This window comes from Rattus rattus, chromosome 5, assembly GCF_011064425.1.
Source record: "Rattus rattus isolate New Zealand chromosome 5, Rrattus_CSIRO_v1, whole genome shotgun sequence".
Taxonomy (NCBI): Eukaryota; Metazoa; Chordata; class Mammalia; order Rodentia; family Muridae; genus Rattus; species Rattus rattus.
The window spans coordinates 103594611-103610414 of record NC_046158.1 but is presented as its reverse complement, the minus strand read 5'-3'; positions in this window follow the sequence as shown (position 1 = coordinate 103610414).

Below are 15804 nucleotides of genomic sequence, written 5' to 3'. Positions count from 1 at the left end.
TTCCAGTAGCTTGAGGCGAGAACAGCCTTACTTTTCTAGACAAGTGCCACACTTCCTGGTTAGTTTGACTGATTTGAGTCAACACTTACAGCCTCATACTCCACTGCTGAACAGTCTACATCTGTAGGTGGACGAGGATGTGTTCATAAACGTTTTTCTTTCCTCAAAGTTTTCTAAGAAAGAGTAAAAAGAACAATTTCAAAGCCTCTTGTTCACCCCGCCACCCCTGGAAACATTCTTCTCTTGAGTCTAGTCTGTCTCAGATGCCCTTGGTAGCACTGTCCTAAGACTGGTTCCTTGGCTGGGAAGGCACAGAGGCTTCCCAACACAGGGATTCAAAAGTCTGGGAACTGAGCACTTTCTTTGGAATGAAAACGAATGGAAAAGAAAAGCAGAGCCAATGGGAGCGGGCAGACCAGCCAGAGCCAATGGGAGTGGGCAGACCAGCCAGAGCCAGTGGGAGTGGGCAGGCCAGCCAGAGCCAGTGGGAGTGGGCAGGCCAGCCAGAGCCAATGGGAGTGGGCAGGCCAGCCAGAGCCAATGGGAGTGGGCAGGCCAGCCAGAGCCAATGGGAGCGGGCAGCCAACCAGAGCCAATGGGAGTGGGCAGGCCAGCCAGAGCCAATGGGAGTGGGCAGGCCAGCCAGAGCCAATGGGAGCGGGCAGCCAACCAGAGCCAGTGGGAGTGGGCAGGCCAGCCAGAGCCAATGGGAGTGGGCAGGCCAGCCAGAGCCAATGGGAGTGGGCAGGCCAGCCAGAGTCAGTGGGAGGTAAGAGAAACCTGAGGTGAAATGTGAAGGGAAAGGGAATATTCAGGGGAAAAAGTCCTTCATTGTCTTTCTTATCATTAATGATTGTATTGCTACATTTATTTCTTTTTTTTTAATTTTGTAATTATATTTATGTACAGAAAACTTAAGTGTACATTTAACCCAGTTTAGTGGCGAGTTCTTTAGCCTTTGCCTTTTCCAGCTTGGCAATGCGAGCCACAGACTTAGGATCCAGGACGGTGCCTCCCCAGTGGCGGTGGATCTCGTCATATCTGTCATTATAATTGGTCCTAATAGCTTCCACCAGCTTAGCCAGAGCACCCTTGTCTTCCGAGTTAACCTGTGGGAAGGCAACAGTGGTGCATGACTTCCTGTGGACCAGGCCTTCGCCATCAGCTTTCTTCTCAGCGTGGGCCAGCAGCCTTTGCTTCTTCTCCTGCTTTGTCTCTGTCCTGTACTTGTGGACAAGCTTAAGCAGCTGAGTTTGCCTGCGAAGGGCCTGGGTGAACTGGTTGATGGCAGGAGGTACTTTGAGCCGCTTATAGAGGATGGCTCTTTGCCGCTGCAGCCTGATGTAGAGGGGCCATTTGACCAAGCGCGTGAGATCTCTTTTGGGCTGGATGTCCTGCCCAGTGCTGAAGTTCTTAGGCCTTTTCTCAAAGGATCGACCACCCTTTTGGCCTCCTGTTTCTTGACCATGGTAGGGGCCGGGGCCACCTTCTTCCCCTTGACCTTCTTTCCTTTGGGCATCTTGCTCGGCTGGAGGAGGCTACATTTATTTCTAGAAGACTTCAATCACATGTTTAGGAACTGGTGCGATTACTCACCTACTGCAGCAGGCCCAAGTTCAGGTCCCAGCACCCACAATGAATGGCCCACAATGACCTGTAACTCTAGTTCCGGGGGAATCTGATGCCTCTGCAGACACCTGCACTATGCACATAACCACAAGCAGAAACATACAAAAGTGCATACATTAAAAAAAAAAAGCCTTTGAAAATATGCATTTATGTGACTTCAGAATTACAGAAAGATTGAGGAAAAAAGTGAAAGGTTCAAGGCCTATATTAATCATTTGGGCAGTGTGTGTGTGTGTGTGTGTGTGTGTGTGTGTGTGTGTGTGTGTGTGTACATTTTACAGGAGAATAAAATGACCAGGAAGGCTTTCTAGGTTTCTAGAAGCAGGTATAGGGGAGTTAACATCTGACTATTGCCCGTGGAAGTAGGAATCACAAGCAGCCAGGCTTGAAACCCTGAATGACAGATGTAATGGTTACTGCAGCCTTCTGCCTTAGCAGAATACAGAATGCCCTGCTCCACTCAGCTACTAGGAAGTTGATCACATCCCAGCCTCCATTCTTCCTAAAAATGCTTCTTACTGGTATTTGATCACAACAATAACACAAGTAACTCATACTAGGACTCTCTGCTCTTTGTCCTCCCATTCGCTCCAACGACGAGGAAAGATTGAACTCGTATTTCACTTCCCACGTGATAATGACTGAAGTCTATCAGTGGACAAGACAGAGGAGGAGCCTGAGAAGAGAGCATCGGGACAAACTCTTGACAAGAGAATGGCCAACGTCCTTTGAAATTGGATTTCAACTGAGGATATTTAAAAAGAAACCCATGTAGAAGGATAGTTCTTCAAGAGGAACACTGAGATGGACCAGGAAGGGTGGGGACTCAGGAAACTGAGGAGCATGGAGAAAGGGAAGACAGCAACTGGGGAAGAGGGTGAGAGCCAGAGAGCGCAGCCCAGAGCACCACGGGGTGGGAAAGAGAGTCACTAAAGGGTCGTCAGGACAGATAAGAGCAGCCAGGAGAAGGTGAAGCAATCGTGGGGTGAGGCCCGGCAGTGGGTGGACCAAACAAAGGGACTTAACAATCCTTCTGGGGAGAGGATGGGAGGAAGACAGAGTTGAGGAGGAAAGGGAGGATGGCCCCAGTCCAGAGAGCTATGCATGGGGCGTCTCGGGGCAGTGAGTCACTGTCCCACTTAGGAGGGCCCCTGGGCTGGACAACTATTTGAAGTCATCAGGAAGCTTGGCAAATTAAGCTGTTATTGAAAATCTTAAGGGTAGAGCCAGCAGTGGTTGCCAAATTTATGTAATTAATGTTGAAACAGTCCATATCTGCCCTATGGAATCTTGTCACTGAGGATAAGTCACGGTTTATTCTTCTCATACAAAATCCTGTGGTTTCCTTTTAATGCTCAGCAGAGAGCAGCTTCCTCAGTTTCTCTCTGAGTCCTTGGACTTAGACAAATGTTATGGTAGAGAGGGACTAGTCCACATCTTCGAAGGTGGGGTCTTGCTTTGGAGGGGATATTGAGGATGAAGAAGCCTCCTCTCGCTCAGCGTAATCCCTTAGTGACAACACAGTGGTGGATCAAGGATAGGAGAAGAGGAAAGTGGGAATCACAGAAATGGCTCTTCGGTCTCTTCTAGAATCTTGGAAGTAGCTTTGTAGAGTGCTGCATGAAAGATTCTAGGACTACAAGTCTAACCAAGAAAATGTTAATATAGCCTAGTGGGAAGAAGGGGTAACCCTTTGACCATCCCGTCAAAATCTCTCCCTTTAATGGTGTATGTGCACTTATGATTAACTCCATTTTGTGGATCAGAATCTTCATAATGCCCTGTTTCATTTGTATGTCATGGGCTCAGGGCAGATAAGAGATGCTATAAATATGTTAGGCTTCCACCTTTCCTGCCAGGTCATCTCAAGTGCCTCCATTTTTGTCTTGTCAAATGGTCTGATAGTTATTAGAGATTTTTGGACCTGCCTAAGTTACTGCACAAACACATGCTCCTTTTTCCATTGTTGGGTACCATTTCTCCAGGATCTTGAAGACTTCTGTCTGACCTCATTGAGGCCTCTGTGAATTCTATGGCTACGGTCATGTGAATGACACAGGGGCACAGGGGCAATGCTGAAACTTGCCTGCTCTCCCACAGCCCACAGAGGAGCTGCTCAAATCTCCTGTGCTGGTTATTTAGAAAGTCACCATTTTCCAAGTCTGGTCAAGTATGTGAGCTTCTCAACCATCCCCTGCCATTCAGAGGTGTCTACCTTTTGGGGAAGGGGGGGAGGGGAAGGTGAAGGGAGAAAGGATTGTGGGAGGGAGTAATTGGGAGAGTGCAGTGGGCAGGATGTAAAGTGAATAGGCAAAAAAATTAAATTAAATTTTTAAAAGTTAAAAAAATTCTTCTGATAGCACATAGATCATTGGTAGACTGTAGTCATAGCAACAAGGGAACACTGAAAACGGCTGTCCATTTTTTCTTCAGTGTTGTAACTTCTATGTGCATCTCTGGAGCCAACTAGGTTTTTAGTGGTGATTGTAGTTCAATAGAAAATTATTGTTATGACTTTAGCATGTTATTAATAATTTCAAAGTATATATATATATACACACACATACACACACACACAATATACACACACAAGTATCTTTAGCCGAGAACAAATCAAACTCAAGGCTGTGGACATTCATAAATCCCTTGCACAGATGCGCAGAGAAGGAGTGGCGAGGAACCTTTGACCAGGTTCTCAACAGGATGTTGTTGAGAACTATGAATGACAAATTGAGCAATAGAGTGGGAAGCCAGTGAGACTCTAGGTCACCCTCATCCTCTGTTCTGAGGGAGATCCAGAAAGTCTGGGTTCAGGGTCAGGCCATGGAAGAGAAGTTACGATTGCTAAGCGAACAGCTGCTGAAGTAATTCACGTACCTTTTGGTCCCCTCCTTCCTCTGCAGTCCTGACTGATAACGGCTTCTATGCCTTGTAGGAGGAGCCTTTTGAGCTTGTAATGATTCCTCACGGTTAATATGAAAACCTCGTGGACATTGTCTGCCATGCCACATCCATCTGTTTTAGACATCAGGCATCTGCATGAGATTGAATTGGAAGAAGAAAGCATTCTGTTACTTGGGGGAAATCTTTGGAAGTCATTCTACAAGACTGCTTAACCTCTGGCCGTGTTTAGCTCTGGGACATCTGGATGATTTTTAGCCAAAGGATTTGCCACTAGCAAGGTAAACAGTGACATAGGATCTAGGAGTCAGGGTGATGATCATTCTTAAGACATGGGATTAGAAGTCATGGGGATTTGGTCATCCAGGTCACGGGAGGTGGCCCACCCAGGCTGTGACAGAGGAAAACTGAACCAACCAGGCCTTCTTCATGGGATGTGTGCTGTGCAAACGGGAAGTGCAAATGAATGCAGAGGGCTGTGTTCCAGAACTTATCCGAACCTCTGCTAGAATTCTCCTCTTTGTAATCTGGGTTTACGTCACTCCTGGAAGACCTGATTTACAACAACTGTTCACCACATTGCGCAGAATTTGAACTTGTGATCTAAGCACTTTATTAACTGTGCAAAGTCTGCATTCAACTCTGGGTCTTATGCATATTCAGTAAACCCCATCCATTCCACTGGTGAGCCCGCCTCATTTCAGGTTAGGATCTGGGACTGGGTAATGACTTAGGAATAAGAGTGGACACAGGTTAAAGTCTAGTACAACCATAATGGCGTTTACCTATAAACTACCATCCTCATCTTTACCACCAGGAACTCATCTTCGAAAGTCAGTGAGCAACTCTTTTGTTCTGCAAAGGGACCCTCGAGCTGCTGCTGGAAACACTGTAGTGTTTCACAGTACAAACACAAGATCAGCAGAATAAACGCCGTGCTTCCTGGGCCTTCACAGGAACACCAACCCACCATGCTAGCACAGAGAGGGGAAGAAGATGGCTGCACGCTTAATCCTGGATAGACCTGGCCTGGGACTGAGAGCTTAGATGGAGGGCGAGGCTGCCACGGCTTTCCCCAGTAATCCCCAGTACTCCAAACACTCAGTCTGGGTCATCCCTCCTGGTACCTACACCTCCCTGTGGCAGTGATGAACTCCCTGTTGCACCAGGCATTGTGGGGAGCTGGAAACTTGATAGCATCGCATTATGCAGTTATGTGGGAACTCTGGTTTCTGGAACAGAGTGAGGTTCCCAAGCTCTGCTCTTGTACTGTTTGGGTGTGTCTTTCACAAAACACTCTTTATGGGAAAAACACACTACAGTGCTAGCTAGCGTGGTGGGGCCCCATTTCTCAACAGTGACACGAAACTGATCCGGTTTTTTTTTTTTTTTCAAACAGTTAAAAAGAAAATGACAAAACTTGCCGATAATAATAAACAGTTCCTTTCTCCATCTGATGCTTGTCCCCTGGCTGGTTTGAAAACTCTCCGTTTGGATAACTTAAATTATGAATTGAATTATGAATTGAAAGTAGCACAATAACTCTCTACTCCTAATGGTTCAGATGTCAGAAGTTTATATCAAGAAAATCATTGCAGTTACAAAGAAAGTAACTATAATATTTAGGATTTATTTAAAATCAGCGCAGCAAAGTGATAAGGTTCTATGCTTTTGATAAGAGCCTAATTCTGGGCTCAGTAGTTGAGAGCAGTTGCTGCTCTTCCAGAGGACCCAAGTTTGAGTCCCAGCACCCGTTTAGTTCAAATTTGTCTGTAACTCCAGTTCCAGGGGATCTCATATCTCTCTGGTCTCCAAGGGCTCCAGGCACATAGATACAGGCAAAACACTCATACACATTAAATAAATAAATAAGAACTAAATTCTCAGGGCTGACAGTTAAGAGTGTAAACTAACCCGAGTTTGATTCCCAGCAGCCACACTGAATGACTCACAACCACCTGTAACTCCAGCACCAGAGAACGAAACATCTCTGCACTTCTCAGGAAACTGGACTTATGTGGCCATACCCACGAATACACAAACACAATTAAAATAAAATAAATCTTTTTTTTTTTTTTAAAGAAAAAGTTCCCAGTGGACAGTGGGTCCCATCTCCTCGGCGAGAGCATTGAGGAATGCGGTGACCATGCAGAGAGATAGGAATCCAGAGACTGTAGAGCTGCGTGCGAGCCGTCATCCTTCAGTGGATACACAGTGTCACTTGGAGCCTTGGAAGCTGCAGAGACGCTTCAGAGAGCCCTAAGTACTATTCCTAAGGTTGTGTTAGAGAAGTTGGGGAACATGAGTTTCCTCCTGAGCAAGACGCAGTGGGAGGCTGAAGAAAAGGAAAGGAGCAGAGGAGAATGTAGAGTGAAAGAATTGCTGGAAGAGTGAGGTAGGACTCAGAACGGCTTATCATGTTACTGCTCAACCCCACATGCATGAACGAAGAATTCTGGTATGACCTGGAACATGCACATCAAATCTAAGAACAGACAATTTCAGACAACAGTGCATGTGTCGACTGCTGGGGTTGTCCTAGCATGCCTAAGTGTGAAGCATCTCCCTGGCTAATACCTCCTGGATGTCCCAGGACCAGCATGATTGCAACTATGTGTGGCAGCAATGGGTTAGTGACATGTTAGAAGCCAATGACTCACCAAACCCAATGGACAGGTAAGCTGCCTTACTCTGGGGATGTGCCATTTAGACATGTGGCCACTTCCCCTTAAATGAGCCAGAGACAAAACTAGTGATGATATCCTATCATGGGAGTTTCCAGAGGTAAGATTTTTAGAGTCTTGGATGATGTCACTTTATAATTAGTTGCAAATGGCTTTCACATAAGGGAAATTTCCAACGGAAAGTGAAAGATTACTTAAGTGTCTAAATTTTTATTTAAAAAAATCGGAGGAAAAGAACACTTTATATTGCAGGGTAGCGAGTCTGCTCCTGTCATATTAGCTCTATTTTGTTTTAATTTTTGAAATTTCCTATTTGGAGTCAGCATCTCCATATTTATATCTGCTGTCAAATCTAGGGCAGTGCTATGTTTGAAGCTGGGTGCCCTGTTATAACTTTCTCTTCAATTACACTTTAGCCAGAAAGGACATACCCAGGAAGATGCAGAAATCCCAAATTATACTTTTTCTAGGCAGTGTTCCACAGGACTGGCAAGGATACTGACAAGTGACAGCCCATGACAGCTTTTTAAAACACTAAATTGGGGGGGAGGGGTGTCACTGCCAGTCACTTAAGAAACAGCCATCAGACCCTTAGGGCAATACTAATGTCCCTACCTAACAAAGACATAACTGTTCAAACATATGCTGGTGCTCTGAAAGGAAAACGTGTTGTCTAAAAGGGAGCTCGACACTCTCAGAAATGATGCACAGGTGAGAATCAAGTGCCTTGAGAGGAGTGGATCTTTCACATGGTTTCCCCTCTGAAAGTTTCAGTGACAAAGAGCTAAGAATTCTGTTCTATTGACTGCAATTATTGGGACTTTCCATACAGATGGATTTTTTCTTTATTTTTAACAAACAAATCCCAGCCCAAGACATGATGACACAATGGGACAGCAGCTGTGGGGTGGGACTTGTTTGTAGCCTCATCTGAGGTCAGTGTTAAGAAAACGAGGTCAGGCGAGAAGGGGTAGGTACCTTAGGAGAAGCCTTGCTGATATTTCCCAAAGGGAGGAACTGCCAAGAAGAACAGGACAGCAGTGGTATTGTAACTAAATGTGGGGCCTTCATTAACAATGATGGCTTCCTGTCAGATACTTAGGATCAAGGACCTTCTATCCTTTAGGGAAACGTTAGTTACAGAGTTTGGGGCCTGTCTGTAACTTTTTTTTACAGCTGGCCAAAAGGCTTTGGAACACAAAGCTTTTTTCTTAACCACTCTCCAAAAATGATGTTCTAAAAGATGTACCTATTCTGGAGTTCAGAAAATCCTGAAAGCAGGGGGGGAAAAGGGAGTGACCCATGCGTGATAGCAAGCTCAGGTTGGGTGGAACCAGAGACCTGCATATCTTACTTCCCAGGGAAGTTTGCCTTTGGGTGCACTTAGTTCTTAACAGCCGGACACCTCAGGTGGTCTCTTTAGTCACTCATCTGTCACCCTGATGTTTTGCTAAGTGCAGGAAAAGTGAAAGAAGACAGAGACACAGCCTCTGCCCTCCAGGGCAGTATTTCCACAGCAGTTCTTCACTGTGGAGACATAAACCACTGCATTGAAGCTCTCTGCCATAGGAGTGGGAAAACATAACTTTTATATAGAACCTTGAGGTTTATGTGAAAACCCAAGAAGAGGCCTACTTTGTTTAGCAGAATCATAGAATGCAGGAATGGAGGAAATAAGATCTTTTTTAAGGAAGGAAATATAAACCTGGTCATGTACCGCAAGGTCTGTATCTGTATGTAGCTATGAGACTGGGAGAAGCTGGCATGCTTGGAAACTAGAAGGCAATTTCTTTGTCCCAGATATCATAGATTAAGTGATAAATGATTTTTATGTGCGAATGTTAAGATTAATGCTGTATGCATTGTGCTTCTTTGGGGGGAGTGATACATATGTATCCTAACTTCTAAACTTAAAAGAAAATATGGTTCATATTCAAATTAAACATAGAAATAAAGGGTGGCCATTTATGAGTACTCCTTGAGATATCTATTGAGCATGACCATGAGGGCAAACATGGCTGCAGAGCAGACACTAGACAGGGGTTGGTGGTTGCATTTTGGAAGGTAAAGAGACAAGAGGAGGAGAGAGAGGTTGGGAAAGAAGGGTGTGCTGGCTAGTCTTATGTCAACTTGACACATAAGCTTAGAATTATCTGAAAGAGGGAAACCTCAATAGAGAAGATGACTCCATAAGATCTGGCTATTAGTGATTGATGGGGGAGGGCCCAGCTCCTTGTAGTTGGTTCTGTCCCTGGGCTGGGTCCTAGATTATAAAAGAAAACATTCTGAGACAGCCATTGGAATCGAGCCAGTAAACAGCACCCCTCCATGACCTCTGCATCAACTCCTGCCTCCAGGTTCCTGCCATGTTTGACCTCCTTTGATGAACAGCAATAGGGACGTATAGGATAAATAAACCCTTTGATCCACATCTTGCTGTCGGTCATCAGAGTGTTTCATCAAGCTTCGAAACTTGCTATTTTTCATCACAGCAATAAAAATCCTAACTAAGACAAGTTGGTACCAGGAGTAGGGTATTGCTAATACAGACCTAACCTTGTTTTCAGAAGGACTGAGGAGAGACTTTAGAACTTTGGGCTAAGAGCTATTGAGTGTTGAGAGCTCAGTAAGCTGTTCTGCTGGAGCTTGGAAGACAAGAATATTGAGAGCAGTGCAGAAGATGGAGGCCTAGCCTGTGAAGTTTCAGAGGGGAGATTAAAGACTCTATTGGGGCTGTTTGCTATTTTGATTTAAGATTCTATTGTTCTGGTTTTCTAGGGCTGAAGAATCATCTGTGGTTAACAGAATACCCTAACTACTAAAGCAAAACTTTTCCTTTGCTGGAATACTTAATGGTGGTCAGTCAGAGCTGAAAGTTTAGCAATGATTAAGAAGAGACCAGGGGAAGTATTTTTCTGAGAGTCAGTACATAGAAGCTGTGTTCCTGTGGTGACTCTGGAAGCTGAACTTGACAATGTGAAGGTCACCCAGATGGTACTGGTTTGGAAGGCATGAAGGAGTCATGGAGAACAGCTGTGACTTGGCACTGTGAGAGGTTAGGGGAGGCCATGGGAGAAGGTATCGTCTCCTTGGCAGTTGATGGCCCAGGACTGAAGGTCATGCAAAGAAGGTGAAGCCTGGCACAATGAAGAGAGCCTGTGAGAGGCTAATGGTGGAACTGCTGCCCAGTTGCAGCAGAACACTCCAGCATTTTGGAGATGCCGGTAACACAGAATCACCACCAAGAACAGCAACAGCAATCGTGTGGAGCCATCGAAAGCCTAGAAGACAAGCTGTGTGCGCTGAAGGGCAGAGCTAAAGTGACTCAGGCTCCTACCCGGAGGATCGTAGAAGACTGTGAGTGAATCCCAGATAACTGGACATTGAGTTACCTACACTGTTGGAGGTCAGTTTTGTTTGTAACTGTACCCACGTTCTTCCCTCTTGAAGAGAGTATTTAATTTAATTTTGATTTTGATAGGAGCCATCTTAGTTAGGGTTTTTATTGCTGTGAAGAGACATCATGATCAGAGCAACTCTTATAAAGGAAAACATTTAATTTGGGGCTGGCTTACAGTTTGAGAGGTTTAGTCCGTTATCATCATGGCAGGAAGCACGGCAGCACGCAGGCAGACATGGTGCTGCAGGAGAAGCCAATAGTTCTACATCTCGATCTGCAGGCAGCCAGGAGAAGACTAACTTCCAGGAAGCTAGGAGGAGGGTCGCAAAGCCCACCCTCACAGTGACACACTTCCACCAACATGGCCACACCTACTCCAAAAGGCCACACATCCTAATAGTGCCGCTCCTTTTGGCTAAGCATTCAAACACATGAATCTATGGGGCAATACCTATTTAAACTCCCACAGAGCCTACAATGAAAAACATCAAACTTTTGAAAGAGATTTTGGATGTTTAGAGAGATTGGATATTTTAAAGAGACTAGAATTTTAATGTGTTTAGATTTGTACAGACTGTGGGACTTTTAAAGTTATTTATGCTTTTAATGTGAGATCTTGGGGATGAATAATAAAGGGAGTATTGTGGCTTAATAGTGTGATGTGTTTGTAGGTCAAGTTGATAAAGTGTTAGTTGTGTTGGGTAGTCTTGTGTAAACTTGACATGCAAACTATAGAGTTCTCTGAAAGGAAGAAACCACAATTGAGCAAATGCCTCCATAAGATCCAGCAGGAAGGCATTTTCTTAATTAGTGATCGATGGGGGAGGGAACCAACCCATTACGGTTGGCTCCAGCTGTGGGCTGGTGGTCCTGGGTTCTATAAGAAAGCTATTTGGAGACATCCATTGGAAACAGGCTAGTAAGCAGCACTCTCCATGATCTCTGCGTCAGTGCCTGCCCTGTTCGACTTCCTTTGATGAAGAACAGCAATGTGGAGGTGTAAGACAAATAAGCCTTTCCTCCCCAGCTTGTTTCTTGGTCATGGTGTTTCATCAAAACAAGAGCAACCCTAAGATAGAAGGAAGGAGGGGGAAAACCAGTAGTTGGTAATTGAGCAGAGTAGGGAAATTACGGCAATTTGAAAGTCTGATACAACTAAGCAATAGTATATTGCTCTAAAGGACTTGGAGAGGTCAGGAGTGATGCTTCTCACTGCTCTTAAGGATGGTGGGAATGAGGAGAAGGAGCACTCAAGTCTACATGTGTTACATTATGCAGCCCTCCTTCATGTCCAAAGGAACATCTCTCACTGGCCTGGCTGTAGGTGGCCATTTGGTCTCTGGAGATGCTGGGCCAGCAGTGTTCCCCTCTCAGTGATACAGAGAGCAGAGTGAGCGGCTGCATAGAAACAGGAGGATAAAGAGAAGGACCCACCCTCCTATCCTACAGGTGAGAGTTCCAAACCTCCACGTTTTAGGGTTTCCATTGCTGTGAAGAGACACCATGACCAAGGCAACTCTTATAAAGGCAAACATTTAATTGGGCCTGGCTTACAGTCTCTGAGGTTCAGTCCATTATCATCGTGGCAGGAAGGATGGCAGCATCCAGGCAGACACAGTACTGGAGGAAAAATTTTGAGTTCTATATCCTCAGCAGCAGGCAGCCAGGGGAAGACTAACTTCCAAGAAGCTAGGAGGAAGGTTTCAAAGCCCATCCTCATAGTGACACACTTCCTCCAACAAGTGCCTCCTGATAGTGCCACTCCCTGAGCCAAGCATATTCAAACCACTACACTCTCCTTATCTCTATGAACACCACACAGGCTTAAGTACCTGTGGGGAAACTGGCCAGCCTGAAAGGAAGTAGCCATCTGGACCTGACATAGGAGTCCCTCTCATCTTTCTACAGGGAAACCATCCACTTGTATGTTCTACCCACAATACAGGGCTTTATTCATCCTTTAAATACCTTCAGCACTGGAATAAAAACAGGCAAGCAAAGACTTCAGGGGTATGAGGAAATCCTCTAATTAAAAAAAGAGAGAGATTATTTTTAAATGAACAATTTAAAATAAACACCAAACATAAAGAAAAGAAGAAATGATTCAAGAGAAGAAAACTTGACAGCCATTAATTAATCAAGATTGAGTTTATCCATAAAATAGAAGGATGTTCTATGATAATAATATACAAAAGATAAATCTCTTAAATATGAAAATAAAAATGTTTTAAATCGACTAAATGATTGGAAAGCAAAACAGAATATCATCTAGAGAGTAGCACAGAAAAGCAAAAAAATAAAAGAGACTTAAGTGTCATTGTGAAATGTCAGAAAACTAAGTAAGGATATGAAGAGAAAGTGCTAAAAACAATTTTTTTCAAGGAGAAAGACTGTTTCTACATAATGAATCACACTGGCACTGAACTTAGCAGTAGACAGGAATCCAAAGATGAGGGAGAAAACAATCAAGATTCCAAGGAAAGCAATTACTTCGCTGTGGCTTTAACACCAAACTCACGCAGTGTGACATCAGAAGCAAGGTTCTGTCAGACGTGTGAAGTGTGGTCACCATGACTTACGCTGGCTGACATCTGCTTCTCCTTTCTTCTAGTTCCTCAGAACACTTCACTTCCTTTCAAATTGGGTGAACCCATGTGTTCTGATCAAGCGGCTATGAGTAAACCTGAAATATGGGAGGCATCTCCTGGTCAAAGCACTGAAGCCAGGAGGGATATGAACCCCATGCTTTCTGACGAGGCTGATGCTGAAATGAATGGTAGGCTTAATATGGAAACAGTTTGAGCGGAGGGATAGCTTAGTGGTAGAGAGTGTGCAGAACACACACACACACACACACACACTGTACTGTTTCCCCCTTTTCAGACACTCGAGAGCCGTTGAGACAGCACGTAATAAACCACTGAGAAATGGGGTGTATTCATCTTGGTAGCATGTTCCAGCAGAGCCTGACATACAATCTATAGAAGAGATTTCTAACTACACTATTTCTCAGAAAGCCCAGGGCCACTGTGTAATTTAGCAGTTCAACTCCTAGGTGATAGCTCTTAAAATGGACAAGACTCTTCGCAATGGCCATGCAAAAGTATCCAAATAACTTGTATCCATGATCCAGCAAAAAGAGAGAGAGAGAGAGAGAGAGAGAGAGAGAGAGAGAGAGAGAGAGAGAGAGTCAACCACTGAAGCAGGTCCCAACACAGAGAGAGGGGTCAGGTGTAGAGAAGAACAAAAGAGAGTGTCCCATCTGAGCCGTTAACATGGCACAGCTGTTGATGGTAGAGTGAGATGGTGATGCACTCCTGGGGTAGGGCAGAGGGTGGTGATGGGCAGAGACTAAGACATGTAGACGTGCTAGAGTAGGGGATATAAATATTCAATATTCTATATCCTGGCACAATCTTTCAAAAATTAGCATGCAAAGTCATGGTTGCCTGGTGGCATGTTCATATATACTCTGCTCTTATTCTTCTTCCTGCTCCCCACTTGGTGGAGGTTACAGGCGCACACATGGGCTGGCCACTTAAGCTTACGGTTCCTGTGTCTGTTTTACTCCCATCTATAATGTTTGAAACCAGGCATGGTGGCACACGCCTTTAATCCTAGCACTCAGGAGGCAGAGGCAGGCAGATCCCTGCATTCCAGGTCAGCCTGGTCTACAGAGCAAGTTCCAGGACAGCCAAGGCTACACAGAGGGACCCTGTCTTGAAAACAACCACAACAATAACACTTAGCGTTCAGCAGTCATGAGAATTAAAATAGGCGTCAGTTGTGGGAATACTAACAGCTGTTGAAGTTAAAGCCACAATAGGAATGTCTCAGGTTTATAGGTAGCTGTCATAATGAGACCCTCGGCAAGTGAAATCCTGTGATTATACAGCTTTGATCTCTTTGACCTTGCCTGAGGCAGACCTGCCTGCATGCACACCGACCACCCTCTTCCAAGGGACAAGGAGAAGCCGCCAGATTTCCACGCAACCCTAGACCAGAGAGACAATAAATTACACCCATAGAATTAGTCCTGCTAGCTCAAATCCGTGAGGGGAGACAAATGGCACATGGGAAGAAAGCCATATAATTTTTAACTTTTTACTTTCAACCCATGTTTAAAAAAAATACTGTGGAGACAGGCAATAAGTTTTCAGGAGAGATGCATGGTCACTTTGACTCTGTTTGCATTTCTCTGGTCACTGTGTTTGTTGTGAATACAGTCACCGAGTGTTGGGTAAGCTTCCATGTTTAGGCTAGATGCTGCCACAGTAGAAGCAAGCACTTAGTTTGCTCTACCACTAACGAGATTGTTTATAAAGTCAGATCACCTCTTGACCCCTAGGAATCAACGTTGCCAAACAGGGGCTGGAGAGATGGCTCAGAATACTTTGCTGCTCTTCCAGAAGACCCAACTTAGTTCCTAGCACCCATGTCAGACAGCTCACAAACCACCTGTAAACTCCAGCTCTACAGGAGCGATTGCCCTCCTCGGACCCGTGTCCATACCCTCACACACATGACAAACATTCACAGACGTGTGCACATAAATAAAAATGAAAATAAACCTTTATGAGACTCCTAAACAAAGCTAGGCAGTGATGGTGCATGCCTTTAATCCCACTACTCGAGAGGCAGAGGCAGGAGGATTTCTGAGTTCAAGGTCAGCTGGGCTCTATAGCTCAAATTCCAGGACAGACAGGGGTGGGGAAATCCTAAACAATGTCAAATGTGGTGTGATATGGAGTACAGTATTGTGTGAATGTGAGCTTCACGGTGACTGCTCAGTGCTGTCTAAGACACTGATTCTACTTCAGACTAAGTGGATGGACACATACACGGATGCTTTAAACATAGAGAACAAGTAGCAAGTGAATAGATATATCCTATTGGTCAGCATTCTTCCTATTCCCTCTTATGAGGGCTACTATTTAACTACTAAAACAAAGGGCTCAGCCGTTAAACACCCTTATCCTTCTAGAGCACAGGTTCGATTCCCAGTACCTACACGAGAACTCACAAACATCTATAATTCCACTTCCAGGTCAACCGATGCCTTTTTCTCTGACCTCCCAGGCATCAGGTGGGAACATGGTACACACACACACACACACACACACACACACACACACACACACACACACACACACACACACGAAGGCAAAACACTCATCATATAAAATAAAA